Here is a 27,976-nt window from a genome sequence, read left to right as displayed (position 1 = left end):
GTGTCCAGAGGTAATGCACAGAGCTTTCAGAATTCATGGTCTCCTTTTATAGTTCACTTGCCTTCAGATTTGAGAACAATTGTCATGTGTGGCATTTAGGACTTTCTGAGGTGTTGGGCCCCTTCTATCTGAAGATGGGCATAAGACTTTGCCAAGAATGGTCTGGGTTCTTTTCTTTTGGGTTCTAATGTTCTTTTGTGTTTCAAATGACATGTATGAGTCTCCATTATATGAGTATGTTAATGCTGATGATAGAAATATGTATGGGAATTTTTTTCCTAATGCTTTTCTGTGGGATTTGATTGTTTAACTTTGTGGGAAAAAAAAAAAAAAAAAAAATAGGGCCCGTAATGTTTCAACACTTCAAGTGTATTCTAATATTTCATCAAATAACATGCATTCACAGATGTCTCTGTCCAAATCAAGCGGCAACCTTCCCTAGACTCTGTTGAAGCCAATACGGAAGTAATTTAAACTGCAATTCCTCAACTGGCCGTTCATTCTGTGAAACTCATTCGTTTATATTATATAAAGCCTTAAAGTTCTGCATAATTAAGGGCGTGGCCACTTTGAGTGACAGGTGGATAGCCATTTATCCGCTGTCTGTAGTCATTGCGTCACATAGGCTCCGCCCTCATCCCGTCTCTCTGCCCATTTTCTGTTACCCGGGCGTGAAGCGCGATGACTCGCTCGCAAGATGGCAACGGCCAGCTCGTCTCTACTTTAAGCTTCAGAGCGGCTTATCGGAATCCTATGGGTGACGTCACGGACACTACGTCCATATATATTTTTTTACAGCCTATGGTCCAAATACTCTGAATTATACTGATAAAACACAATCAGGTATACACTCAGCACAGATTTAACCCACTTCTTGGCTGCAGACAACTGATCAATACATTTGACTGCAACGTTGCAGTATTGTCCCTGACCTTGCGGCAGGTGTCTGACAGGGGCAAGCGCGATCCCTTGAGAAAAAGAAGGCTGTCAAAGTGTTGAGAGAGTCATATGGTACAACTCCTGGCACAACACTCAGCGCTGTGATAATGACCAGCTCTGGACACACTTTCTTAGTGTTTTCTCTACGCAGTCTGTTCTTGTCTTTCATTAAAGCGCCCCTCTGTCTATGCAGGCCCCAAGGCCAAGCAGACCTCAGCCTCTGGGGAGAAAGAGGTTCAGGGCATCAAAACAAGCCTTTGAAGCTGCACGATTAAAAATGGGGGTGGGACCTGTTGGAATGGGCCAAAAGGGCTTAAAGGTGTGGGGGAGTCTGGTTCTCCAATTAGGCACAGAAAGGTTGTCAACATGCAAGCTAAGAGGTCCTTGAACCTCTGTTTTCACTCAGAAAGGGTTATGCAAACAGCATGCAGACATGATAAATTATCTGATCATGTCAATAGAGTTAACGATTGATGACATTGATTCAAGATCAAATTGACTTAGATTAAAACAGTGTAAGATACCCATAAAGACAATATGTTGACAAATAAAGACAAATTGACCTATACTCCCCCATTTACTGCATTAATTGTAATAAATTATTATCCTAGCTGGAATTCAAGGAAAAAAAACTAAACATTATTAAGTATAGGGTTTAAATCGAAACACGAAGCCACTGATAAAATCTTGGATGTAAACAAATAAATATCGATACAGTGATTTTGAGAATCGATACAGTATCGTCAAACATATTGCGATATTCACCTGTATCTATATTTTCTTCCACCGCTGTAGTTCACCGATCCATTGTTGCAGTAAACTTACACAATGTTCTTTAATGAATTGCACAGTGGTCTGTTATTGTGGGGTAGGGATGCGCGGTATACCGGTACTGGAAAAATAACGGTATATATTTTATTTAAAACGGTACGATATTATGATTTTGCACATTTCGGTATATGCTGCTTTTCCGAAGTTCATCACTAGATGGCAGCGCGCTACCCAAACTGACCCGAAACAACAGGCAAATGTGACAACAACATAGATTAACAAAATGGATAAAGCAGTTGAATCTCACTCAAGATGTCTAAAACGAATTAATAAAGAGAGGAGTAGAAGTGAAATTTGTAATTCCTTTGCTTATAAAACTAATGAAGAACCATCAAACCTAGCCAAGAAGCATCTGTCACTATTCTGACTTCTTAAAGGGTTACTTCAGCGATTAGCATATGGCTTTGTATCAGTAGAAACCCTGGAGTATATTCAAATGATTGTGCTTTCCCCCCTCATATCCCCCTGAGACAAGAGATTTATGCATTTTATTTCTGGGAATATTCCTCCTATGATGCAAATTGACAATATTTGCATCATAGGAGGAATGTTTGGCCAAAGGCTAAAGATTACAGCCAGCAGAGGAAGCCATTTCCGCATGTTTTGAACCTGCGTATGAGGGATGGAGATCACACTCAGAGCTCAGCTTGCAGCTACAGGCACTCATTTAAACGGAGCTATGGTGAGTAATGTAAATCTTTTAACTTCTAAAATTAATTGAAAGTTAACTATGAAAGTTAAGCTTGCAAAGTCATGAACTGAAACGCGCCAGACTGAACTCACGTTGTGAATGTATGCCGCGAGTGTAGTCGCGATTACCTCAGCTCTCATCACGAGAGCTCATCAGCTCAATTATCCGACTCCTACAGTTAGTGCTCAGTGCTGTGAGACTCGCGCGGTGACTCACTCATTATATTGAACACACACGTTCAGTTTTTAATTGTAGTGTCTTCTCCAACTCAGTCACGGTAATCAAGTTGGTGGCTTTAGGAATGGCCTCACAGGGCAGCGAAGCATTCTGGGAATTGTAGTCTTTCATTCCCATGAGACAAAAATAGATTTTCTGTCTTTTCTCAGTCTAGAAGACACCAAACTCAAAATTAATTTCACATTTCTACTACATTGATGACCCAGTTTAAATACAGATTCATCTTCCCAGCGCTGAAGTACCCCTTTAAGAGATCGACAGGTCAGTGAATCATTCAAACCATTTAATTAAGACATTTATTCTCTTTTTACACTGATAAACGCACATACATAGCCTAACATAAGATCGAATATCACAAAATTTTCCAGCTTTCGTTTCAACCAATGACATTTAGATCTCATAATATTTGCTTGCGTACTATTGCACTATTTACATTCGCGTTAGACACAATTGACTGTGTTTCTGTGAATACTAAAGACGGACATTTTTACATAATTCTGTGTATTTGACTGTTTAAGGAAACTTAATTTGTAATGTACGAGCTCTAAGTTACAGGCTTGTGTGTGTCGTTGTTATGAGCTCATATCTCCTGTAACTGTTATTACGAAATGCTATTAAATCACTTGCATGCTCAAATGATTTCCATTATTCACCCCGAGACGAGCGTGAAATGTTGAATCGGATTATGCAGATTGCTTTAGTGTAGGTGCGATGTCTTTTGACACTAGAAGCAATTTGCTAATTTTGAGAGATTTTTACTGCAATTATTTCTCACAAGAAAGTTTTCAAATGACTGATTTGATGTGATAAGCTTTACTGATTAATTTACTAATAAACATTTGTGGTAATTTCCCACTTTTTAACTCAAAACTTGCATAATTGTACTCATTTGTGTGCAATATACCAGCGCTAAAATCAGACCGTGGAATCGATTTAATATTGGTACTTCGGTATTAGATTGTGGTACCGTACCGAAGCCGAATTGTGGTATCGAGCCATCCCTATTGTGGGGACATTGAGATTACATTTTTATGCCTCTAAACATGATGCTGAACAAAACAAACTGTGATTGGTTGCTTTATATGTCCTTGGCCAATAAAAGCTGCTATGGAGTCCAGTCTAGACTTTCTGCCTCCAGTCTGGCCAAGTAAGACTAGTCCTCAACAACACAGGACAACCAAGAAACAATCCGATTTTAACTATTTATTGATTACCTATGACCTTTTATCATTAATAAATAATAATAATAATAATAATAATAATTTGTCATAAATAAGCTCTTGACTCTTATAAAACACCTTTGGTTTGTGATAGAATTAATCATTCAATCCTGAACCGCAGCATGTTTTGAAGCAACCAAATATTTGAATCACTGTCCGACACATTTATTCAGCTCTGCGTCAGACAAGCTTCTTAAGTATGTGCATACATCTGTTGTCAATTTCAGGTCCTCGTTAAAAGATGTGCCAAACATTGTAGTGGATGTTGCGTCTACGGTCCCTTACTCCACCTTTTTTTATTATAAATTAAAGTATGCTAATAGTCAAAAGCAGCCGTATACAATTTTGGTGAGAAGATGTAGTCCAGTGTTAACCCTTCTCGTTTTATCCTTACAGAGTATGTATTGTTTATTTCGTTGTGCTGACAAAACATGTCGTAAAATTTCAAAGTGAAATCCTTTCGGACAGGAAGCACTTGGTTCCCTGAGTCTTTCTTAATTAAAACCAGAGGAAGAGCTATTAGTTCCTTACACAAATACAAGACTTTCCTCTCGCCAGTTCATATTCCCAGAGCAATCGGTCTGAAAAGTGAGCAGATTTTGCTGTTTGGTCTCAGGAACAGCAGGGGATTTGGAGGACTAACCAAGCTGCATGCTGTGTCAACACCAAACATTCTCTGCTGTCAGTGTAATCCCATTCACCATGGGAAAACGGCACGGCAGTTCACGACAACAGAATGAGAGTGGGAATGGCCAAAAAGGACAACAAGATACCAATTAAATCACAGGTTGACAGTTCCCTTTGTAACTTGATTTATCTGTCAATGTAATCGGTACAAGCAAATTTAGGCATCAAACATTATAATGTACAGTATGGAAAATGGACATTCATGGTGAGATTTGCTATAGATTACATTTAACATGGCCTCCTCCACACTAATAACTTTTTCTCTACGTTGTGGTCTTCCATCCACACGGAAACACCGTTTTTTTTTTTTTTTTACAAAAACAAGACTTTTTAAAAACGCTCTCCAAAGTGGATACATTTGAGGTATTTGAAAACGATAACCCATTTAGTCATATTGCACTCATAGACATTCAAGTTAATACTGGTATTGTTAGGTGTTATTCACTTTCACAAAGTTGCGAAATTATGTTACTTTGACCACTCTCCATATCACAGTATTGCGAAGATTTTACACGCATTTGCGGTCTTGAGCTAAAACATGAGAACAGTTGCGTTTTAGACCAAACATGGTGAATGAGTGCAACCTGGATGCAGATTACTTACAAAGTTACGATTCATCAGAAATCATTCTGATATGCTTGTTTGGTGCTTAAGCAACATTTAGTATTATCAGTGTTGTGATGCTTAATATTTTGGAAGAAACCACGACCATTTTTTAGGATTCTCTGAAGAATAGAAACTCAGAAGAAGAGCATTCTTTAATTAGCCTGACAAGCCAGACCCACATGTCAGATGTTTGGTCTGGAAACTCACCATTGACAGGGCTCAATCCGAGGGGCGGGATAAAGGGTTGTCTTTCAAACTTCCTCTGCATGCAATTGGAAAACGCTTCAACCAACCAGAGCAACGAAGGTGAAGCAGAGCTAGCTGACAGATTAAACTTTCTCCGTATCCGCTCTTCCCTTCTTAAGAATGACTTCAGTGCCGTTCTTTGTTCTTTTCTCAGAGAAAAGCTTAACTCCAAGTCTTCCAGAGTCACGGTCAAAGCTGATTCGAAAGACCGCCGTTCGCCAGTTTCTGTGTTTACTAGAAGCACGCAAGTGCAACTCGGCCGTCATTATGTTAAGCCCCGCCCACCGACTCTATACACGATGTGATTGGCCCGACCAGAGTTTGGCGTTTACAGCTCAGAAGTGTATTGAGAGTTGCTAGACGACACTCGCGGCAGATTAGATTTCATTTTTATTATTAATATTATTTTATTTTTATTTTATTTTCTCTCCCCCAAACTGTGTGTATATGTATGTACCTTGTCTCTCACTTTGTAAAGTAGCTGTGTGGTGTTAATAAAAAAAATAAAAATAAAGATATGCTGCCGCTAGATTAGGTGTAGGGTTGGGCATCGAGAACCGGTTCTAACTTGGAACCGTTTAAAAAATAACGATTCCATTGGAATCGTTTAGAAAATTTATTTTCGGTTCCGATCTTCGGTTCCAAGCGCGCAAGTTTTGGTTTCCATGGCCACCTGATTTCCGGTGCTTGCGCGCCCGCTTGTTCATGGAAGCCCGGTAAGCGGCTCTGAAGTGTGGATTTATTTCACTTTTAAAAGCCTGGGTCGGCACAGTGCAACTAGTGTTGTCAAAAATATCGATACTGAAATATCTGAAAAGATACGATAGCCTGCTCAGCCTACACAATCGATCCCAGCTGCTGTCCTCTCCTCTCCTCTCTGACCGACAGCGAGTTGACACGCAGCCGCATATTCTCATTCAGCTGGTTAACCTCTGAACACGACGGACGCGCGTTCTGCTGGACTTTTCCTTACGACAGCGTGTTAGTGTTAGTGTGTGTGATCGGTCTGAATTTCGCGCGGGATTGCACATAATTCTACGAATCCCCGCAGATTTCAAGCTCACATCTGAAGCGCACGCACACACATAGCCTCCGTAATAAAGCCGCCCCTGACATACAAGTGCAAATATTCGCTTCTTTTTACAGCTTATTATTGGTCAAATACACTCAAACAAATTCTCAGTGCACATTTTGAACAGTATGTAAACATAGTCTTAAACAATTCAGGAAGAAATGAAGAATGAGTAACAGGAACAGTGTTCAGGATCATTGAGTGAGGCAGTTCTTAAAGGGACAGCAGTCATTTGTTATTCAAAGTCAAACTACAAAAAGACAAACGATCACACTGCTCTTGACTGATCAACGCGTGTAACTTTAATGGTTTTATATAAAACTATTTAATTTTTTGCAAAAACATTAACCAATGTTATTTTAAATTTATTTAGCCACTTTGCGTTTTTTTTATTCAGTTTCTTACCTGAATGTTAGACCAACCTGAAAAAATAAAGCAGTCTATTTCATTTATATCTTTTATTCTATTGTATTTATTTGTGCTATTTTTTGTAATATGTATCTTTGTTTATTCAATTTACCATTCAAATTCAAGCTTACTTGTGCTGTGTGTAAACTATTGCAACACAATTACCCCGTTGTAAAAAATACATTGAGTTAACAAATATTTGTGAAATAATTTTAATAGTAATTGATCAATGTTTATATATGAGAAAAAGCTTAAAAGCTTTATCATATAAAGTGATCTCTTCAGAAGAAATGTTTGATTGCCTAGACTTTCAAAAGACAGACAAAAAAAAATTATATAAAAAATATCTAATTGACACTATATGCAGCGTTTTTCTCCCGTTGTATTAAAAATAGCATTGAATATCGATGTGACATGTTTTGACTCCACCCCTCAAAGAATCGGAATCGAGAATCGAAAAGAACCGGAATCGAAAGTAAGAATCGGAATCGGAATCAGAATCGTTCAAATCAAAACAATGCCCAACCCTAATTAGGTGCGTCTAGATTTCGAGGCTATTCTTTAATGCCATTTTTGATCAACTAAATGCATCTTTTCTGATTAGTATTTCTTACAGACAAGTTTGAATGGTAGAGTTTCTATTTATATCTACAGCATCTATTTGTTCACCTCAACATACCCCAAAAATTACAAAAACACCAGACCGCAGTCCCCTCTCCACCCACATCCTCCTCTCAAGACACCTAATCAGTGGATTTCACGTGTATGAATGTGAGATTTTGATACACGCAAATAAAAGCGTAGCATCTGTCAAACAGAGATTTGGAAGAGAAGCTGGATGTTATAATTGATCTAGACTGAGATTTGACACAGCTGGAGGCTTGAATTGTAATGCTGCTCTGCACCAATTTCACGGGCATGACCGGAGGAGCAAAGAGAGCAGAAGCCATGCTGGGATATAAGCACATCAACCCTTAGAGCAGGATCATTTGCCTCATCAGGCAGAAGCTTAACAGTGGGACCTCCTCGTAAACGGGCACATTTTGTTTAAATCCTACACCTCAGTGTGGTTTTCTAAAGCTATGGCTTCATCATCCAAAAGCACAAAAAAACCTTACCTTAAATCTTTATAATAAATCTGGTGTTTCAAAATTCAAGACATTAATTAAACTTAATTTTGTTTTAATTTTGTACTTAGCAGTTCAAAGCCTTTAATACGAGATGGTGAATTAAGGGCTAAATGGGATTCACTGGGGTCCTTTAAACATCAATCAGACTTGTATTTTTCCTATAATATGTTCATAAAATGTTTCTGCTTTGCCATTTCCCAAAATCCCATTACCCGCAGGATGCAAAGAACAAGACATCCTAGGGTAGATATCCTGCTTTTTACAGGATCTCAGGAGGAGACTTTCCGGGAGGGGTATAGGTGGCAAAACGACCAGGCATTTTTCCACAGTAAGGTCTCGTAAAAAATCTCTCAGTGCTTTTAGAAACATTCCTCCCCCTGGCCATGGGAGCAGAAGCGCAGAGACGTCAGGAGGGATCACACTTAACAGAAACACAAATACTCTCAGAAAATCAGATGGACTCTTCAGGCACAAATGCAAATACCAGACATAAATGCTACGACTCTCAAAATGTGTTCAGTTTTATTCACCTGGATAAACACTGCAAAAACAGTCCAAAACCTTAAAGACCCCAAGCGGAATAAATGGAAATTTCAGAAATAAAGACAGTGTGTGCACATCCTAGGAACATTAGAGGTCGACGCAGTCATTTCTGCTCTGGGTTGTAAAACCTGAGGTTAACTGGTCACTACGCAACACTCTCTCGGAGAACAAGCACTTCAGCGCACCAGCTGTGGGAACGGCAGTGTGAAAGATTACATCACAATGATTTATGGCACATGAGGAGTAGCCAGAGAAACTATGGAACATGAGATCATTTGGAGGGCATCCAATAAGAGGTCTCAATAGGAACACAAGTCAATTGGTTTCCACCACAAGAGATGATGGATCAGCAGCGGGACAACAAATTAATGTGCTGCAGAGAAATTGAAAGTTAAGAGAACACATCCCAGACTCACACATACTGTATCACAACACACATAACCCTTTGCTTTTAAGGAAATGGCATCCATAGATCCAAAATATTAGTGTATGTATTTGGAAGGGCATGTTCGCTATATTGGTAAATGGACTGCATTTATATAGCGCTTTCAACAGACCCCATGGCCATCCAAAGCGCTTTACATGTTGCCTCACATTCACCCATCAATACACGCATTCATACACCGACGACGGTGTCTGCCATGCAAGGCGCCATCCAGCTCGTCGGGAGCAGTTTGGGGTTAGGTGTCTTGCTCATGGACACCTCGACACTTGGTCAGGTGGAACTGGGGATCGAATCACCAACCTTCCGGTTTGTAGACAACCTACATGAACCACCGAACCACTGCCGCCCGTTTTGATGGTTTTGAATAGCTTGAAATTTGATTTGAATCACTTAAAAAATAAAAGTATAACTAAGAGCAACATGTGCAGGGCACGTCTGTCATATAGGCTACTTAAAATTATAATGAGAACATTATATGTGTGCTTGGGACATGGCTTGAGACTTTTGTTTTTGTAACTAGGCTCTCAAAAAGTATTTAAAATTTGGATTTATATTCATCAGCCAATATATCAGATATTGGCTTTTAAATATAAAGAAATATTGTTAACGTTATCGGCCAAAATGTTCATATCGGTGCATACTGCATACCTGATGAAATGGGTCAATAAAGGATTTCAGAGACGTACTTTGAAACCAACTATACTACGTAGACTGTACAACTGCACTACGTAGCAAATTAATTCACAATCTTATTTTTTCCCTTCATTTAATATGTAAATAAGATCACATAGATTTTCTTCAAAGCACTACTTCCTATTGTATCGTAACTCTGGTTGTTACGCTTCTGCAGTTGTTCATTAGATGAAAGCTAAAAAAATGCCATTTACAACTTAACTTGTAGGCTGATGCTTGTTCCATATGTCTTCAATTGCCTCTGAAAGCCTCTAGCCAGTTCTCAAAATTCAGTGTCTGCCCTACAAAATCGTAAATCGGGCCACACAGATTATCTGACTCATTTTGACTGAGTCTAAATATCTTTTTGGACTGCGTTCTGCTGACTGACACTTCTCATAGACCTCAATGATCTGCTTTTAGTGGGAAAAAGAAAAGAACAACAAATCTTTCATGTTTCCTACTGTCCAAATTTCACATAATTATCCAAGTTTTATAAAAAAAACATGATTAATGTTCAAACATAAATCTTAAAGGGGGGGGGGGGGGGGTGAAATGCTGTTTCATGCATACTGAGCTTTTTACACTGTTAAAGACTTGGATTATGGTAAAACTGCTTCAAATGTCTGTGCTGTTGGTTATCGTCGCGTGAGTAAACATCAGTAAACGACACGATCGCGTGCTTCGTCATTCAAATGCGCTAACGTTACTCCATTGTTGTTCTGTATAACGTTACACTAGTCTGACGTGCAAAACCGTTTTGCTTGCTACTGCTAAGGTTTAGTCGCATACAATAGTCCATAAACCGAATCATGTCCTCATAAACTGCGAGTAAACACACACAAATGTTGACAGGCCACTAAATACAGTACATACCACAGAGACGGACGTCCTGCTGCTGCTGTTTCTCCTGTTCAATTTATTTCAGCCTCCGAATGATTCTGGATCATATCTGTATTAGCTGAGATTGATAGCCATGGGCTTCTCCACGCTTGAGGACGTCACCGCTTTGTGCGCGATCGTCATTCTTTAGCTCCGCCCACTCGATACGCCTCCAGGCGCTCGGTTTTTTCCGGAAAGACTCTGTACAGCCTATATTTCTTTTATAAATATAATAAAACTAAAGACTTTTCGGACATATGAAGGACGCAATACTACTCTACTCAAGATTGACATGAGATTGACTGAAACCCCCCCTTGAGTGTTTCACCCCCCCTTTAAAGATTTTTAAATCTGTCATCGTTTACTCAACAAAGCCCTGGGATGTGGATGAAAGACAATGACAATTAAGGAGGACCATAAAAGAAAAGAGGTATATTCAGTACAGTATAGCCCAAATCAAATCAGTCTCCACTGAACAACTTGCCCAACAAATATGGCCTTCCAGACACATTGCAGCACGATATTCAGTTACACTTTATTTCGACAGTCCAGATTAGACATTCTACTAACTCTCATTAGTAGATTGTAGTAGTTGACTGTTAGATTAGGGTTCAGGTTAGTAAAAAATTCCTTGTAGTCAGAAGAATGTCTGTTGGGGGAGTCTCACAATAAAGTGTTAGCAGATATTAAGCAGACAGACTACCAATTCTCTAATGAGAGTTAGTTGACATGTAGTTACAAAGTAACTTAGAATGTCTAAAGTGGACCGTCAAAATAAAGTATTTCTGGATATTCTATACATTGAGTTTGAGCAGGCAAGATGACAATTTTCATTTTTAGGTTAACTGCATTTTTAAATTCTGCAAATCACATTTCACAAGTTATTTTAAAAGGTACAGAATCTATTCAATCTTCAAAGGACAGGTAAGTTATTCTGGCACAATATTTGAGACAGACCCGAAAAGTCTTAATCATTCTATCAACTTCAAACTATACAACTGAGCTTTGATCAGTGTGGTGTGACAAAGATAGGAGTGAATAATGAGATATGAGTGACCTTTTTTAAGCATGTGCTCAGCACTACAGTGTTTATTGCACTTTAATAAACTAAAATAATTTAAATACACTTTTGATGGATGTACATTAATGTTTGAACATTAGGATCATATAAGAGTAGGAACTAATATGGAAGAAAACAGTGTATAAATAAAGAAGGTTGTATATGGGACAGCTGCATGAAATCATCAAGGTTTAGGCCCATCATGTCTCTTGACATGAATTGAAAAAGATATTTGATTGAAAATATGTATTACAACTTTTCAATTTAGTAAACAATTGTTTTAACAGTTGTACAAGCAGAACATTCTTTAAGACTAATGATGGATGCATTTTTCAACAAAGAACTCAACCATTTAGCAAACAGAAATAATTTACTTTCCCAATTGTTATTTCCTCCTGCAAATGTTAGACAAATAATGAAGCCACTGAGTTCCCTTTCTATTGTTCTATGTTAATGGAGCTTATTCGACGCCTGTCAATCTCAAAATCAACTCTAATGACTGCTGCAGACTGTGCGATTTCCTATAAGATCCTTTCATCACACTGTACAACATGGATCTGTACGATGTGAAACCCGTTGAATCATAGCAAGTTAGTATAGAGGAATAAAACGTCATCAGTAGTGGTAAGCAAACAGAGCAAGATGAATCGCACTTTGGCAATTTTAAGTGAGCTAAAAAAAGAAATCAAAACGAAAGGAGAATATGGATATGGTCATGGCTTGGAAAATAAGGATCAACTTGGCATGCATTTTGCCAATGGTGCTTGAGGTAAGTATAGTTTTAAGTTTTAGCTTAATGCCGCATTGACCAATACGCCATTTCATGTTACATTTTTATTGGCTAGTCAGTAGACGTAGGTCATAGCAGTAAGCACACTGTGAGAGGATCATGCTAAATTTCTGACACTGTCAGAAAATTATCACAGGCTATCTTTGGTCGCAAGACCGTGACATTTACATTTATGCATTTAGCAGACGCTTTTATCCAAAGCGACTTACAACTCAGGAGAACAGGAAGCGATCCGTCAAGAAGAGGCAACGAAACACAAAAAGTGCCCTAAATACCACGATTGTACACTACTCAGAGTAGCAAAAACCAGAAAAGGGAAGAAGAAGGGAGAAATAGAGGAGGAAAGAGGGTTTTTTTTGTGGGTTTTTTTTAATGTAAGATTAAGTGCTTGTGGAAGAGATGAGTTTTTACCTGTCTTTTGAATGAAGCGAGTGACAATGGCCGTCTTTGAAACTCTCTTACTATATGAAGCAGAACCACCGTTTAGGAGCCACGGCCACAGAAATTGCCACGGCTGGTCATCTTTCGTCTGGGACAGCCCCAAAATCTTCACTGAAATATCCTTTTTCGGTTGATTTACACCATCTCAGATGCCATGGTCTCACAGGACCCAAGAAAAACATTATAACTAGCCAATCAAAAGATTATCCCGAAAGCGCAAACAGCTGGAGACTTGCCTCAACTGCTGGGTCTGATGTTTACAGTCTTACCGTCTCAAGCAGGTGGTTGTAATTAAGTCAGTGTAATTTGGCCACTAGCTGGCAGAAAAACATGTGACTAATTATTGGGACACGAGCCCAGGTTTATCATTTCCTGAAGCTCCCTGTCTTTGACCTGCATGACGATTTAAGTTGCCAATCATAGCCCAAAAAAAGCAGCACCAATTTAAAATAAGCACCTTGTAACGTTCGGTCTTGAACTATCCTGTTCTCTCCCTCATCAAAAAACGCAAGCTGGCACATTCAATTTATGTTAAAATAATCAGTAACATGCAAATGATGCTCACACAAAGCATTTACTACCTTTGAAGAGTGCTCTCAGTCTTTTCCTCCGGCAGTCTCCAAATACGAGCAGAGATTAGGAAAGGAAGAGATTAGACTTCATGGTCCATTTCATCCATTATCCAGCCTAATCAGTGGGGAATGATATCATTGCCCTAAATATTTCCTCAGCAGCTTGAATGTAGAAACGGGCAGTTTCCTCATTATTGACCACACAATGTGACAATACATCACCTTCCTGTGATCACGTTATCTTGTGATTAAAGTGGACTGTTTTCTTCATGGTCCTGCATTGAACCAAGGAAGCTGACTGACAACTGCTGTCTTGCAGGATGATGCCCGGGGCGTCACAACGTGGCCCTAAAAGCCACAAGATGACTTTAATGTTAGTGACCCACCAAATCTGTTGAAAGCCACATATGAGTAAAGAAGCCAGTCTGAAAAATTTATAGCACCTCATAAAAAAATCACGAGGAGTAAAACCAAAAAGTACAGAACATGTCAACTTAATCTGCTGTTAAACACCAGGCCTAAAGTGGCATCTGATGTGGCAGACTTGTAGGAGGAAGTTGTCAAATACATTATGAGGAGACTAGGGAAATGTTCTTGAGGATCGGGCATGTATTTTGTAACTGACATACAAATGTTTTTGTCAATTCAATCATGGTTTTGTCAGTTTAATTGAAAGCATTGTGGATCTAGCCGACAGGAACGATTATTTACACACTACTAGTCACAAGTTTCAACGATTTCAGCTGCCGATTTTCGTATGCAAGATGTAGGCGTGTCCAGTGACGTGACAAAGTTGAGATACATTTAACTTTATGCAAATGAACAATACATTTCGGGAGCGACAACCAATAGGAGTGAGGCCAGTGAGTGGGCTGCATGCGAGTGTCGACAGCAACATTTTAGCAATACCAGTTCCTGAAAATTCATTAGGGTTATATCGGCCACCGTATCAGTCAATATCGCTATCGGACCGATACCGATATATGAAAATTTGGCCGATATATTAAAAGCCGATAAATAATGGATTATTTCATTCAGCTGAGACACTTCAGATGTGCACTTTTCACTATGATGGTTCATCTGAATTACTTGAAATATGATTGGAATCACTTAAAAAAAGGAATACACAGTTAAGTGCAACATGTGCAGTGCACGTCTGTCATATAGGCTACATAAAATGATAATGATGGCTTTTAATAATAAAAAATTTAGTAATTACTTTGTCACCAGGCTCTCAAAAATTATATAAAAAATTAGGATTTAGATTTATCAAACAAAATATCGGTTATCAGCTGTCAAATATAAAGAATTATCATTAATTAAGAATATAACTATATTAAACATAAGAAAGAAGTTTGGGTTTCCAAACATTTGATTGGCCATGATGTACATGTATATCTGTTTTACCTTTTTCTTTTAGTCTTGTATTCTTTAAATTCTCAGATTGTTGCATCAACCTAATGCTTTGTGAAATTACAGGAAAACATGAATAAAAACTGGAATAAAGTCTAATGCAAAACATTTGGTTAAGCAGAAGCATATTAATATGATGCACTAATGCATTATGCATAAAAGTGCATAATGGTGATAAAATCTGGGGGAAAACAACATATACTAACCCATTTATGTCTAAATGGTTCATACTGTAGCACACACCATCATGTTTGTATTGTAAGGACAGCTTATCTCAGCATATTGAGAAAAAACCTTGCAAAGTTGTTCAGCCCACAATATAATGCAAGTTCTGCTATTAAGCCACCATTTCCAAATACATGCACTTCAGGAAAACATTGTACATGTAAGCAGGGGCGTAGGAGCGACTTTGACATTGGGGGGGACATTTTCGCCACTATGAATCAACGTCCATCCCACCACCATAAAGTAACAGTATAGTGACGTGGTACAAAATGTATAGAATCACAAACAGCAAATAATTAAACAAAATCATCCGTTTATCATCTGTTTATTATTACATAAAAATTGAAGTTGGGAAACATAAAAGTGTACAAACCCCTCCTGTAATTGCAGGCAGAAAGGAAAGTAGCACTTTAAAAGGCAAATATTTGATTCGTAACCCCCCAAATTGCAATAACATTTTTCCAACAAAATGGATTTCATTAATTTAGTAGTCAGTATTTATAATTAGTTTTATTCTGTTGCATTTGTGTTTGATGCAGTTAGATATAGCATAATTTTACTGGGGCACTTTGCCCGCTTATCTATTATTACATTATATATTACCCATGTGGGGTTCAATATAAGATTTCATGTACGATGTCACGTTTTCATTGGTCAGTCGTTGAAGCCTATTTCTGATTGGTTGTTGCCGTTTCGACGGCGTTTATGCCGAGAGCAAAGAGAACGAAACCGTAAAGAAGAGTATTTCTCTTCTTGCGAGCGCACGGAACACAGTCTGTGCACATACAGGCTTAGTTTAAGCGAAGAGGAGAGATTCGCGATTGCACTGGACACGTTTTAAGTGCAGGCATATTCTCTGAGTGAGCCCAGAGAAAATTCTAACAAGAGCAGCGTATCTGAGAGCGCACGCAGAGTTCTCGCGCACGAGCAGGGAGATTGGCGCTCGCACATTACATTCCGCGCGCGAGCAGAGAGAGATTTGCGATCGCGCATTATATTCCGCGCGCGAGCAGAGAGATTCGCGCTCGCGCACTATATTAATGTACTTTCGCGCTACAATAATGCGCTCTCGACATTTAAAGCCATACTATTACAGTAGACGCCAATGTCATATGCAGTCAGACTGGATATTTATGAAGCATTCAAGGCTTTTTGGTCAGTCGCACACACTTTTTTTTTTTTTTTTGCGCTGGTGTCATGTGCTCTCTGTGTTTTTCTACTGAGCAGTGCTCCATACTATCTACAGCCAGACCGATAAACAAACACTGGAAGTTAACTTCGGGCCAGGCGCGTAACCGTAGCAACGCGCGTGCGTTATGAAGCTGGTGATTTGCGAATGGTGATTATTCAAACATAGCATGAAATCACTCTGGGTTTGACTGGCAAAACCGAATATCTTCTTTGTTGCGCTTTCAAAATAAAGTTCCAAATGTTACAGTTTTTGTCCCTGCGTATAGACTAATTTTTGGGTGGGACACATGCAGCATTTTCCAATATTGAGGGGGACACGTCCCCCCCGTCCCCCCCCCCGGTTCCTACGCCAGTGCATGTAAGCTTAATTCAGCTCGAGGTATACAATTTAAAATCATTACTGCAATGTCCAGAATTCAAGCCAGATCCTAAACAGAACAGCCCTTTAATTAATATTGTAACAGAGAGCAAAGACCTTAAACACACTGAGCTAATGGACTTGATCCAGCTGTGCTCATTCCACACTGGTGAGAGTGTGTGTTTGTGTGAATGCAGGATAATGTCCTTGTATGTGTGGGTGGTATTCAAAGACATAAGAACAACGTGTTTCTTGATCATCTCAAAAGAGCCCAAAACTGTAGAAAGCATCAAAGCACCATTGAACACTGAGACAGACTAAAACCTACCAAACGCTTTCCACTAAGGAATGTCTGTCTGTAGAGTAATGGCTTCTGAGTTAGCTATGTGCACTTGAATACACAGGAGCGACCGCAGAACTGTTACCAAAACCAAAAACCCAGAGGAGGGGGAAAACTGAGGTGGGGAGTACAGGGGAAAAAAAAAAAAAAAAAAAAAATTCGGGAATAAACTTCTACTGGAATGAGGGGGAAAAAATGAGTGAGATCAGAAGCAGCACACCAAATATTCCTGAGTCAGGAGTAGTGGGGAGTTTAACTGTGTCAAAGGGAGAAACTGCAATCGGGCCTTTGCTATACAGACAATGTGAGCCCATAGAAAGAAACAACAGTCTCTGTTTAAGCCACAAAAAAGCCATAAAAAGAGCCATTTGATTGAACAGAACCCTTTACAGGATACACAAGGGTCACTGTGTGTGCCGCTATTATTAACAGTCTATGGTTTTGAGAATTTAAACCAAATCCTTATTTGTTGTTAGCACAGTAAAAATAAGAATTGTAATGTTTTTTCCCTTATCACATACCGTAAAAATGAAAAATGCAGTTACAGTTATGGTTAAATGTTATACTATGTTACTATAACATGTACAGAAAAAAATCTATTTTATATTCAACAAATACAGTACAGTGATTCAGTAGTTTTGTTTTTATTTTGTTTTTTTAAGTTGTCCTGAATCACGATACTGAAAGTTGGTAGCAAGTTGTCGCTACTTTGATACAACAGCAAAAACTATTTTAAACTGTTTTACTCAAATTAAGTATTTTATTTAACTCGTACATAAAAAACTACTAATTGATTAATTATAATTATACTGAAGAAACCTATTACATGTAATATAACAAGTAGCATGCCTATATTTCTGCATTTACACTCACATTCTATTTACACATTTTGACATGATTTTTGTTGTGCAAAAATAAAGGCGGATCTCAAGAAAATGCGTATAAATAGTACGAGTGTGCAATGTCGTGGAATGTATACACCAAAGCGGATTTTGGCATGAATATGTTACACTGTTTTTTGCGTGCATATGATACGCACTTTATGGCATATTATACGGATAAACCACCCACCCCACCACCCTAATCCTACCCAAGAGCGTGTCATATACACACCATAAAGTGCGTATCATATGCACGTGAAAAACAGCGTAGCATATGCCCGCCAAAATGAGTTTTGGCATATACATTCCATGACATAGCAACTTGACATTAACATTTCAATACGGTTATCACTCCCAAAATTTGCAGTAAAGTAAAAAAGTAAAGTAGCACCCATTTCCCAAGTTGTTCTTGAGCAGTTGAGTAAAGATGTCATTTCTCAATCCTCTTAAATACTCAAACCAAAATTTAAGCCACTACCAACGTCTATTGCTTTAAGCACATTATACAGACCCTCCAAATGAAAGTAAGCCACCTTAATCACTAAATTTAATAAGCAGCCTAAGGAGGTTTTGACTCCAAACTTTCCTATTACTATTGTTGATAGGATTCCTGCTTAATCATTGTACCCTTTTATAACTGTAGCTAAAATTAACCATTTTAAACAGACAACAGTGACATGGGCTTCTTATATATAAAACCTACACTTCGAGAAGTGGAGTGTGGAGAAATCAAGTTCAATATGCATCTAAAATCTGCATTTTACTGCGATAAAAGGTTAAATAATGACTGCGAGACCGTCAGCTATCTGTAGCACCCAGCTTGTTATATGCATACTTTCACCTCGTTATATTCCTGGCACACTAATATTGAAGGAAATTGCCTGAATAATAGATATGCATTAGTCGTATGCCAAGCACAAACAAGCAGTCTGTTTCCTCTTGATAAAGAGGTCCTGCTATTTACCAGGGTCACTGGACATCTTGAACAAACGTTGGAGCCGTCAGCTGCATCCTTTAAAGTTTCTCAAAGCCATATAGGACAAAGCATAGGGAAAAGAGCTATGCATTCATAACTGTTCTGCATACTTGACAAGCCTCTCATTTTTGAAGAATCTATGACCAAAGAACACATATTCTTCATTGTAATTAATCTTACACAGCTCCTTTGCAAAATTTCATATGTCCCAGAGGCAACACGGCCCCAGAACCCATTAACGGGTGAAGCACCCCATGTCACATGCATTAGATGAGAGTCCTCCAGCAAATGCTGAGGAAAAGCAATTTTCTTTTCAAGGCAATAGATACTCTATCTCATTCCAGATCCTCTGCAGACTACAAACTGCCAGCTCGTGTAGCTCTGATGCCTGGAACTTGGAAAAAAGTGATGACTTGACCTCCTTTTCTCCCAGGGCCTTAGCTCCGGCTGTCAATAAGGGCATTTCGCTGGAGCTCAGGGTGGAATGAATCACCTGCACAGATTAGGGACCTAGCAACTGCGGTTGAGATCAAACCAGCCCTGACGACTAGTTCATTTGCCGCCATGTCAACTGATATTAATATTACAGCCTGGAGACGAGCCTCTTGCTCTCAACCGGGACTTCCCAGCATGAAGAACCAAAGATTCATTTCCAGTAGCTTAATGCTTTAGTGAATGAACGATTCTGTGTCTGCTCAAGCAGAACAAAACAGACTCCCCTCTTCAATATCTGCATCAGTCAACCACTTTAGTTCTTATTACACATACTACACCAGTTTTTATTAATATATTGAAGTATGTTTTACAAGAAAATACTATTTCCGTCTTACTTAAAAGAAAAATCACATTTAATTCAATGTGTAATTTGCCATTTCTTCATGTAACTGTTTGTGAAATGTACTAGCAAATTATTTTCAAAGTAAATACTACACCTGGGGTTGTATTCAAAAAAACATTTTTATCTTAACACTAACAGTTCTCCTAAATGGCAGTAATGTTCTCAGTTAAGAGTTCTCTTAAAATCTATTCACAAAGCTGCTGAGACCAAATTTTACTAAGGAATAGAGAGAAGCCTTAAGCTAAGAGTAGGGGCGGGGTTGACCTCGTTGCTATGGATGATGTCAACAAGCTTACTAACTATGCCCGCAGTGATTGGCTGATATGGGAGGGCTCTCTGTCAGTGATTAAATTATAGAAATATTGTAGAATGAGGATTCAATGGCATATTCCAATAAAGTTTTTAAAATTAGAATGTTGCCATACTCAAATAAAGATTATAAAAAGTAGGCCAAGTGTCTAGTTAAACTAGTGTATGTTCATAGCCTGACGTGGTCATACTCAATTCTAGTCAGAATATGAGTCTGAAACTGCTCCATTGGGCTGTGATTATGGGGTGTGTTTCAACCATACTAGGAAAGACATCAATTGGACAGACCTACAACCAATCAGAGCAACGAAGGGACGCATAACGTTACTTGTCAAATGTCAACAGAGCTCAACTGCACTGTGATGCCAAGTCCGCGTTTTTTTCCGTGGGTTCTTTTCTATGTCTGCGGGTTGAAGCGACTATTAAGTGATATATAGACCCTGGAGTGCCAAATTTAGCAGGCAACCTTGCCAAAATAACACACATTTTACCCCCCAAACGCCACTTTTTCACCGGAAAACCCCCTAGTAGTTGCTGCGTTTTGTTGTAAAAACTTGGCAACCCTGTCTGCACGCGCGCTGAAATCAGGCTGGAATACACGATCTTTTTAATGATACACAGAGTACTTACCCAACATGATCATCATTTCTGAGAGAAATTGTGATGGTGAATGCATTTACAAACAAGCTCTCCGTTTAGGATTCAAACAAATATAATCCAAGCCCCTTTGATGACGTGATGATTACGTTACTGTTTATCATCTGTCCGTCTTCGTCTAAAGCCCGCCCTTGATGATTTCATTGGTCCGAACAGTTTCTGTTCGGGGATGATCACTCCTCTATGGAGCAAGGCCAGAACGAATTGCCCGACCGAAAACATTTGTGGGCGGGGCTAAATCCAGGCTAGTATGTTCAGCTAATTGTCAGACTCTTAACATGTGTGCATCCAACCCAATCTCATGGCAATTTGTACATATTTTGTGAGGTGGCTATTACAAATTCATAAGTTTTAGCGAAATCATACGTATTTGACAAGTTGCCAAATTCGTCCGAATGACCTACCTCAAACCCCGGCCCTAAACCTACATGTCACTGGGGTTTAGAAAAAAACTACAAATTCGAACAAGTGAGATCGTACAAATTCGTCACCTCGTAAAATACATACAAATTGGTCGTGAGAAAGCGTTGGTGCATCTCTGAGAGATTGCAGAATTCAAGCAAAAATTATGTTTTATAAACAAAGTTTGTGAGGAGCACATTCAAATGGTTAACCTAATCAGCTCGAGAGGAGGTATACACAGCAGAGAGCCGACTCACCTATACCTCAACAGTTTCCTGCATCCCTCCGCCACCCTGTTCCTCACTCAAGGTCTCCGATGCAGAGCAGAACTCTGGGTTTGGGCTAAATTCCAAGCTCGAAGCCCTTGATCCCCTCGGACAACATGCCAATTAGGCTTCTTTTACTTTATTCAAGCATTTGTAATAGGGGTGTCCATGGATAACCGATTGACCGATTAACCGTTAAAAATTGCGTAACCGAGTGAAACATTTTGCTCGGTTAAGTGGCGTCAATGACGTGCCTTGAATTTAGTTGTAATATATGTTTGCACCCCTAGAGACCGCCAGAGCGCACCCAGACTTTTGTAGTATCCATAGGGTTAGGGTAGTATCCACAAGAAGAAGTGCGTGGGAGCACTTTAAAAATGAGAGTGACGGTGCGAAATGCAAGTATTGCAATGCAGTGCTTACCGCATTTTTCAGGCTATAAGTCGCTCCGGAGTATGAGTCTCATCAGTCAAAATATGCGTCATGAAGAGGAAAATAACATACGTCGCACTGGACTAAAAGTCGCATTAGGGCAGAAGCAGAGCGGGAGCCGCGCGCGCTGTGCATAACGGAGCAGAAGAAAGAAAGTTTGAAGTGAGAAACTTGTGAATGACTAGAGAAAAGCAGACGTTACTTTAACTGTAATGAAAAAAACAAAAAAGCTGATCGCGGACTGAAAGCAAGATGGCCAGAGCTGAAGGGACGAGTCCACAGATGCTTGAACTCTGCCGGGAGAGGCTCATCAGCCGCGCGAGTCAAACGCTGTGTCTGTGTGAATCATTCTCGGCTGCATATTTTACTAACGTTACATGCTCTAATCGTGCAGGCGCCCTCCCGGCCACTCGCATTGCTCGTGAACTGGAGCGCATCTCATCCTAATTTAACAAAACTCAGCGTACGCCTCGCAGACATGAAATAGATCTTAAGAAACTTGAAATGTCTTTTAACAATTTAAAACGAAAAGAAATAGGCTACTCTCTGATTGTGTAATCCATGATGTGCATTTCTCTCTATAGGCGCGTTCACTACGGAGATGGTGGTCGTCAAATTAATAAGCTAAAAATAATCCTGACGCACACTATGGTTAACCGAGTATTAACCGCTAAGGGCTTCGGTTAACGGTTAATGAAAAACTTGAAAACGTGCAGCCCTAATTTGTAACTCAGACGTTATTTATTTGTTTATTAAAGATTTATTTTTGGTGTTTTATCGTACATTAAAGTCTATGAATAAAAATATGCATTGCATTTATGAAGAAAAGGCTCTACTTCTTCAATGGTATAAACTGTACAGAGTCTTTGGGCGGATTGCTGAGGTGAATTGCGGCAATATCCATTGGATTGTTTGTGATTTGATCTTAGGAACTTGGGTTCCTCTTGACTAGTCCTAACGTTTCACAGATTAAGGAGCTAGTTTTAGTGCTTAAATGCTGTGTAATACTCTTAGAGAGAATTTTGGAGTCTTGAAATTAGAACTGACACGCCCATTATTTTTAAGAATTTCTCCTCAATCGGCAAGTTGAGCTACTTTTACCCTTTAAATGTTTTGTTAATACGGCCCCAGATTTTTTTCAGTGTACTGTAGGTTAGTTTGATACACTTTCAAATAATCAATAAAAGAAATTTAATTTTCATGTCTATAAAACAAATTTTCATAGGATAATTACCAAACACCACAATAGTGGCCGTTAATAATTTATCCAAAAATAAGTTTTTATTTATCTCTTTATTAATACACCATGAAAATGTAACAAAAGCCCCTTCCACACAGAGTGTTGATCTCATACAATTGCCATAAAATTGCTAGTGTGCCTTCTGTGTGAACGCAAACACGTCCAAGGATTGATACTGGGATCGATTCCACGATGGGGACCTAGTAACATTGCCAGGATCAGTCCCAGAATGCGTCTTGTGAACAAAAGGCAGGATCAATGGCATAAGGGGTGGCGTAGTGATGACGCTGAAGCTGAGATCGTTCGCCAGCAGTATGTAATACGCTAGTTTATGATCAAATCAGAAAAAAATGCACAAGTGTGGTTTTTCAAGAGCAAATTTAAGATGCTTCAGAGATTACATGTCACATCCCGATGTCACATGTCTTGACAGGATCTGTACGGGAGGTGTGTGAACGCGCACGCACAGATTCCAGAAAATCTCTGGCAGTGTGAATGAACCAAAAATCAAAAGATCCCAGTACACATTCTCTGTGTAAAAGGGGCTAAAGAGTATTTAAAAAGTTGGCAAATTAGCAGTCACATTGATCTGTCATTTTCCATATTTTCCATTATATGGACCAAACACTATTGTTTCTAGGCCTCTAATGTCCACAGGTTTTTCTCAAATACCTTGCAATAGCTCAGAGGAATGTAAAGGTTAAGGCTCTAGTCTTACCTCTGAGCCTGTGTTGAGTTGTGTGAGTGAAGTCTTTGAGTTCTGACATCAGCATTTAGCTAACTACAAAGACACAAGAGGCCGGCATTAATGGATCCCTCTGAGCCAATATCTTCACGCACAAGTGCTTGACTAATTGAAAACTGGTCCGAGTCTGCTTTTGTGGGACAAGTGCAGCAAACCTTTATGTCAGACTTCAAAAATAGGGTCCAAAAATAGGTGGACAAATTCACTGAAACCCTCTAATGGATATAAAGTTACAGTGCACATGAAGTTAGACAGTCGGAATGTAAGATTTAAGGCCTGTGTACTTGCAAATCTTTCAATAGCCACTGGAGAATATATGGCAGGGCTTAGTTTAAGAGAATATCCTCTATCTCAAAGAGATCACAAATTCAAGAACAAGAATGTATTCAAAAGGTTTTTAAGTTCTTCTCAATGTATCGTGATTAGAATTAGATAAATAAATACTACATCCGATTTTTTCAGTGTAGGTTAGTTTGATACACTTTCAAATAATCAATTAAAAAAAAGGTTAATTTTCATGTCCATAAAACTAATTTTCAGTGGATAATTACCAAACAACACAATAGTTACCATTAAGAATTCATCCAAAAAAGAAGTAATTGTTAATAATTTCTTGAGAATATATGGCAGGGCTTTGTTTGAAAGAATATCTCAAAGAGATCACGAATTTCTGTTTCAAGAACAAGGACATATTTAAAAGGTTTTCCAGTTCTTCTCAATGATTAGATAAGATTTGATTGCATGGCATATCACGATATTCGATGTAGCTTGTGTGAATTCCTGTCTTTTTCTCTTTGGCCTGAAAAATGTGGCCTGAAAAAAAAACATTCTGAAGGTAAAGAAAAAATTTACATGGGTGGTTAAAGTGCATTTAAAGAGTAAAATAATTCAGCTATATTGTGCATTAACCTAACCCAGCAATGTTTTTGTTACTTTTGGAAAATGGCCAAACATAATAATCAAACATGGTAATGGTAAGAAAATCCCCATAATTCATGTCAGTGCAGCATTGTTTTAAAGCCGGGGAAATTTTGTACACAATTAATGTCAAGGGTTTAATTATTATATCTGAGTTGCTGCGATCGATCGATCGATCGATCGATAGATCGATAGATAGATAGATAGATAGATAGATAGATAGATAGATAGATAGATAGATAGATAGATAGATACTTTTTCTCTCACACAAACATGAATGCGCGGTTATTTGATTGATTTAAACTGGCACTGAACTCATGCCCGTCGGCAGGGCTGCCGATGCCTCCATCTGCTGACCTGTGCGTCTGGGGGGGATAAACTACAGTTATGACGGGACCTCCTGGACAACACGCTGCCTGCTGTCACACCCCGTGGGAAAACCGCCAGCTTGAAGCCTCCTCATCCCACACAGACTTTCCCCGAGCTTTACTCAACTAATTAGATTTAACAAAAACCTCCGGATGGTGACACGCGCCGTCATCGGTGAAATACGAGCGACAAACGCGAGGAAACTGTTTGCTTGGGGGCAAAGTGGAGCGCTGTGTTAGCGGAACACATAAACAAATGTTTTCTTTTTAATTGTGAGTGTTTTCTACCATCCAACCTCTCAAAACAGTAGTTAGGCGACACTAAAATTAAAATTGACCCTCGCGCTCGATGAGAATCTCATCGTTAACTGTCAAACAAAATACATTTGGATGTTTATCCGTTTGGTTCTGCGCTTAAGAGATAACCATAGGTGGCAGTTTCAAAATAAACACGCCGTTTTCTCGTTTATTTTAATTGATAAAGGGATATTCGTATCTCAGCCGTCATAAGTTAGCATTCACGTAAACACCAGCGGAGTTCAGTTTAATGAGATCTCACCTCAAAATCCAAACAACACTCGTCCTTCTTCGCTGTCCTGAGCTCCACGGATGAAACGAGGTAAAATATGATAGTTGAAAGTCTGCGTGAATGAAGAATGCCGACTGGAAAACTGTCGGACCTGTAGATCTGCTCCGAATCCAGGGAAAAACAACGAGCATCAAGCGTCAGCTAATAAATTCCAGAGACCCCCAAACTGCTGCCCTAATCTCGCGTCCCTCTCGCTGGTAGCGCAGACCCTTTCTACAGTTCAGTTTGGAGGGAGGGACACTCTCTCTGCCACAACTTCAACGCCCAGCTTACTTGTTTCACTCTATTTGCGTTCTGCTGCTGTTAATCAATAGATGTGCTAGCCTATTAAATGATAAATTGCGTTGGTACATTCAATGGTTCGCTCTAACTCCTCCCAAAACACCAATTTAGCGCTTTGCTCTTTCAACTCGTGGGCGGAGATTTAATGGTCAAATAGTTTTCACTTCCACGGCCCCCCTCAACACCACCACAGATGGCGAGTCAGATAAGAAAAGTATCACGATCCCTTTGTCTACATGCCCTCAAAGGTCGTGACACTGACATTCCCTGTGGCATACATGAAATCCCACCGCAATTCACATCTAGACAACAACCTCTGTCATAACAGCACCCCCTAAAGCACACATGCCACAAGGGAAGGCTCAACATGTGTTTTGCTTTATAAATGTTTCATAATGGTTGAATTATAATTTTAGCTCGTTCCAGGACATGTTCTAACTTGCCCCACTATTGGGTCATGCGGTCTCAAAAGGTCAGCGTATGTTGATTAATTTACCTGGATTTTTTTCTCTCTCTGGGCAATAATGGTGGAAATGCTTTTTCTTTTTCTTTTTTTGAACATGCAACTTTAAGGAATGTGCACTTAAAAATAGTGGGAAAAGTTTTTTTTTAAGATTATTAACACATTCTTCACACTGAGGGCCTGTTTACACGACACCGTTTTCAACTGAAAACAAAAACGTTTTATGCGTTTCCCATTCTTTTACACGACAACAGTACTTGCAAAGCACTTGAAAATGTCTCCATAAACAAAAAAAACGTCAATTTGCGAAAAACATTGATGTCATGCGCTTGCGTATTACATGTTCATACGTGTATTACGTGTTCTTGGGTTGTTTCTTGACAAAGATGCATGCATACATAATACAGCTGTTTTAGTCATTTTCGCAGATCTGTGTGCTTTTAGTCAACCGTTGTCGTGTAAAACACTTAACAATTTTGGGTCAAATTTGGACAAACAGCTGTTGGTTCAAATTTTTGACTAATTTTTAACCCAACAGTTGGGTTTGTCAATATTTGACCCAATTTTGGGTTTCAACAACCCCCAAAAATTTAGAGCATACCCTAAGAAAGAAAATATTTCTTCTAAAGGAATTGTATGTAAGATATGTATTTAAATTACCGATAATCATAAAATGGCTCTGACATGTCACTAGACATTAAGAAATCATGTTAATTTCAAATACTTACATCACTGACAACAGTAGTCCGGCCAGAATATTGTCATTTAAAAGTTGTTGTTGCAGCCCTCAACTGATGTTGATGTTGACATGTTGTGTTTTGGCCTGAAGCTCCGCCTCCACCTATCTACCAATCACAAAGTCAGTAGTGTTTCTGCATTAGGGTTGCCAGATCTGCTCTAGTTACCACAGCTGCAGATCTACAAACGTTCCTGCTGATCCTGCAGCCTATCTGGCAACCTCGAGTCAAGGGGAGGGGGATACACATTTCTTCAAAGTAATGGTGCCTCTTAAAGTCTGTGTTGTTTAACTATATTGGTCCTGTGACATGTGACAGTCCATCTCTGAGCTCTTTGTGTGTGTGCATGTGTCGTCTGCATGTAATTGAAATGTCAGCCCTCTGGTCTTGGTGTCTGATTTGAGCAGCTCAAGAGAGGGGGGCTAGCATGGCTGGTGGGGGTGGGCGGTAAGGGTACTTCAGGGTCGTTTGCGCTTTCTTAAGACACAAGACACTCCACTACACAGAGATAATTCACCTCAACTTGAAGGTGAGATGATGACAGTATCTTCATGTGGTTCCAAACCTGAATGACTTACTTTCTTCTGTGGAACACAAAAGGTGAATTCTTTTATATCCTGGTAACTTGTTTCAGAGAGTGAATAAGGACTGGGGCAGGGGTTGTCAAGCTCCAAAACAAACCATGACTCATATTCTACCATCCAAGTCTTCTGGAGCCATACAATATTGACTGTGTGAGGAACAAACTAAATATTTGTTGGCAATCTTGATGTCTGCAGTAGCTCTCAGAACATATGTGACAGTACATGAGAAAAGAATGAATAGCATCTTTAAATTAGTTCTTTTCAGTGATCAATTTCACAAACCCGTCTGA

The 27,976-nt window shown here is 39.2% G+C and overlaps 1 protein-coding gene across 1 annotated transcript in view; it reads right to left on the bottom strand.

Moving 5' to 3' along the window:
• tspan18b (tetraspanin 18b) overlaps positions 1-26,081 on the bottom strand; it is a 64,461-nt gene extending 38,380 nt beyond the window's left edge. Inside the window, exon 1 of the mRNA XM_067419835.1 lies at positions 25,591-26,081. The gene's annotated coding sequence lies outside the window, so the exon portion shown is untranslated. The remainder of the gene's footprint in view (positions 1-25,590) is intronic.
• Positions 26,082-27,976: the final 1,895 nt, after the last annotated feature.

Source organism: Pseudorasbora parva, chromosome 16, assembly GCF_024679245.1.
Source record: "Pseudorasbora parva isolate DD20220531a chromosome 16, ASM2467924v1, whole genome shotgun sequence".
NCBI classification, from domain to species: domain Eukaryota; kingdom Metazoa; phylum Chordata; class Actinopteri; order Cypriniformes; family Gobionidae; genus Pseudorasbora; species Pseudorasbora parva.
This window is presented reverse-complemented; position numbering and strand designations above follow the sequence as displayed.